We start from the raw sequence: 3,973 nt of genomic DNA, 5'->3' as shown, positions 1-3,973 counted from the left end.
CACAACGCACTAATTTGCATTATCCATGTCTTGGAAATGAGATCGCGATCTCGGTATGCGATTCCCTTGATCGAAAGTATCCACACCAACAAGTCTCTTCTACGTAAGACTGCCTGCGGCGCCAATTACACTGGCGGCGATATCTCGAGATGACCTTCGCAATTCACCCATTGGGAGAGCCAAAGGAATACGGAGAGAAGGAATCTGATGAGGAAAACTGGTTTCGACTCATGTCCTCGGTAGTATAGTGGTCAGTATCCCCGCCTGTCACGCGGGAGACCGGGGTTCGATTCCCCGCCGGGGAGAATTTTTTCTCAGTGAAAGAATGAGATTTGTTTTACCTATTAGTCATGTCATTCCTCGTCGCCACTCCTCTAATTGTCTTTGTTTTATTATTATTATTTATACTAAATCGCTTGCTGTTTCTAGTAGTTTTTTATTCTTAATTAAATGGAGCCCTTTTGTCTCATTTTCTCGAGGACACTAGTTCCAGGATTACCAGAACTAAATGTGCTCACGCAACTTACTATGAAGTTTAGAGTGGGCAAAAATAGCAGCATATAAGTATTACCTGTCGTTAGGTTACAATAGAAGTAATCACATATAAATGAAAATGAGGAAAGGGAAAGAATTTGGGGTGGGGGGATTCATCCTGCGACAATTCCTTACAAAAGACCCCTTTCTATTTTTTCACTTTACTTCGTAATTAATTTTCGTCGTTCCACTGCACCCGCGGTTGAATTCTAAGTTAAATAATTGAAAGAGGAAATTTGAAATGTATTGTGATGTCGAAGGTACGGATGGAAGGGGATATAGTGAGTGGGCGGGGTAAAGGAAGGAAGATGTCACGAAGAAATGAAGGAGAAGAATACAACGCAGGGCCGACAAGAGGAAGTTTTCGTAATGCCTAGACGATGATAGTGGCGAGGGAACGCCCAAAACCTGTCTTTAAATGAATATAATACTTTGAGTCGAAGTAATAACTTTATACGAAAACAAGGCATGCCTGATACCCGCCTCTCTCTCTTTTCAGTTTTTCAAACTTACAAGCCAAAGTAAAATCCGTAGGAACAACGAGTCAAAGAGGACGCACATGCAGAATCTTATATCCTCAGCCTATTTTCGTGTCAAATGCGTGGTCAAAATCAATCTTTTTTATTATTACATTATTTATTGCATTGGATTAAAAAATATAAAATAGAAAATAAAACGGTAACCAACACCCTGACCGCAGGTGGAGAACAAACCACCAAAGGCGGGGATCAAACCCCTGACGTATGGAACATTGAAGGTTCTATCCTGCGAGAATAGCAATATTGAATGTAACTTATTGTTTTATAGTTTAAAAATTCAATTGAATGCGAAAAGAATCAACGATGATAGAATTTCAACGATGTTTAATTCGTAATGGGTGAGTCTTATAAATGATTCGGTTTAAGCAAATAGGTCGCAAGGGGAATAAATTATTTCTTAACTATTCATTAGTTTACACATACTGTACTTAAATTGTGTGTCGCGGTAGTCCAGGGGTGGAACATTGGGCTACTAACCCGAGGGCCTGGATTCGATTCTCGGGTATGCCTCTCAGAGAACCCTAAGCTTTGAGATTTTTCGGGTACCATATCTTCCTGGGAAGCGATAACCGGCACAGAGAAAGAAACTAGTCCCCCCCACCCTGAAGTGTGAATTTCACACACTGTCGGGCGAACTGGGTGAACATCTACCATCACCTACCAAACCGACCTTAGGGTTGATTACTGTGGTTATGGTTATTGTATTTGCTCGTACATATTATTTTTTGCACATTCATTCAATGAATAGAATGAAATTAAAATCGAATTCTTGAATACACCAACAGACTTATTTAACAATACCATATTAAGTTCGTCAAAGTGTAAATGAATTATCAGGATAAGATGGATTTGTTAATGATGTCCTGGCTTGCGTGTTGTAGGATGGCTTTCGTGCTGCATCATGGGGTGCAGTTTTTTAGTGGTTTTGCGGTATATGTGTTTGCATGAGTATTGGATGAAGGGATTTTTGCATGAGTGTGTGCGCTGCTGTGGGTGTAATTTTCCGTGTTTTTTTTTGCATGTGGTATTTTTCTTTTTTACGGTTGGTGACCTAACACCCCCCGCCACACGCCCTTGCGGCGGCTTGCGGGGTATTATGTAGATGTAGATGATTTCTTACACTTCTTACATGCATTAATCACTTCACTTAGTTCGCTTCGCACAGATTGTTCATAACTCTTTGCACCTCTGACTCCATTCAAAACTTAATCATTTCTCGATATCTCTCCATTGCCTTGTAGTCTTCCTAATAACACTCGCCTCCTTCCACCAGAGTATTTCTGCGGGAATATTATCTTTGGCCTTGTTTGTCTTCGTACTCCGCAGTTCTATTTCATCTCTTCTCAAGTATTCATGGACCCAAAGTAGCGTCCTCATGTCCGCGTTCCCTCGGCAAAAGAATCTAAATGACCTAATATCCGTAATAAAGAGTTCTTCAATGCACTCGTTCAATTTTACTTGAACCATTTTTATTTATTTCACTTTAATCCGAAAAGAGTGCTTTGGCCATTAGATCGGATTTATAACAATTATATAAATACGTAACAATTGACACAATTACAAACACCTAACCCCTAGATGGAGAATAACATGGAGAATAACACAACCAGGCGGGAAACGAATCCGCGACCTCTGGGTTAGCAGGCGAAGATGTTGCCCCGCCGCCACCGGGGACGACCAAAAAAATTACCATTGAAGTTAATCGAACCGGGGACCTTTCGTTTATTACGCCGATGCCCTACTCCAGGGCCAACGGACCCCACCATGATTGTATTATAGTATCTGTTTTATTTATTTAAGTGTGTGCCGTTTTCCCATTTTTACATCCATCAAATCCTTTCCATTTCTTTTTGAGGGGAATTCACTAACGCCCTTATGAACTTGACCTAAGTAATCACATTGCTTTTTCCAGAATTTTTCGTCTCTTCGATAGTTGCTCGCATGAATCCCTTATTTAATTCTCTATATAGCATTATCCATAGCTTCATACTCGGGATTTCCATTTACTTCTCGTCTCTATCTCCCAAATTACTTCTTTGAGGTATGGCTTCTACTTGATTTTCGCACTCAACGCTTTAAGTGGTTCCCTTCTCACTTCTAAGCATGCTTCTCTCCGCCCTTCGAATCTTATTTCCACGACTCTTTTCACCATTTCCATAATCCATAATTTCATCGCGTTTATTTTGGTATTAATTCCTTTCTGTGCCAGATAAGACTTCATTTATTTACCCTGAATCTACTTGAAATATTAGCTAATATCAGCACATTAAAATAAAATCTGCATTTTCAAACCGTCTCTGAGAAATACACTAAATGATAACGCTGTTCCTTCACCTGCCCTAATGATGATAACTCATTCGCACCTCTTTACATATCCTGGAATATTGCATTAAAACCAGTACATCCATTGTGAAGATATAGCCAGGCGCTAGCCAGTAACAAACACTTCCTCCCATAAAAGTCTTTATTTTCTACGTGTTTACATTTCATTCCTTGATTACATTCCCATTGCACTCCCACTTTTCCCTTCGCCCACCGAAGCTTCCCAAACCACGTCACGCCATCAGTTTTACGGAGACACTCCGCGCAGTTTTTATTTCCTACAGCACCTGATCATTCTAACTATTTATTCCTAATCGTGACTTCTAGTATGCATTCATTCCCGGATTTAAATCGTTTTTGTTGCAGTTACTGCTCCTTTATATATAGCCACTCATCTACTCTCAATTTCATTTGCCTTCCGCCAAAGACACAACTCTCGCCAGAGCCCGATTCGTCGGGACGCCCATTCTCCAAACTGTCTCTCTCAACTCTATTCCTCAAGCAAGAACTCATGCTGGTGTGAAGGTCTCCACAGAGACTTTTCCTCCATGTTACCGGACAGGATACCTGCCCACGAG

The 3,973-nt window shown here is 40.6% G+C and overlaps 1 non-coding gene across 1 annotated transcript; it reads left to right on the top strand.

Moving 5' to 3' along the window:
• The first annotated feature begins 233 nt into the window (after positions 1–233).
• TRNAD-GUC (transfer RNA aspartic acid (anticodon GUC)) lies at positions 234–305 on the top strand. The gene has a single exon. It is a non-coding gene; the product is annotated as a tRNA-Asp (tRNA).
• Positions 306–3,973: the final 3,668 nt, after the last annotated feature.

The sequence above is a fragment of the Hetaerina americana genome, unplaced genomic scaffold (genome assembly GCF_022747635.1).
Source record: "Hetaerina americana unplaced genomic scaffold, ioHetAmer1.1.p SCAF_19, whole genome shotgun sequence".
Lineage (NCBI taxonomy): Eukaryota > Metazoa > Arthropoda > Insecta > Odonata > Calopterygidae > Hetaerina > Hetaerina americana.
This window is presented reverse-complemented; position numbering and strand designations above follow the sequence as displayed.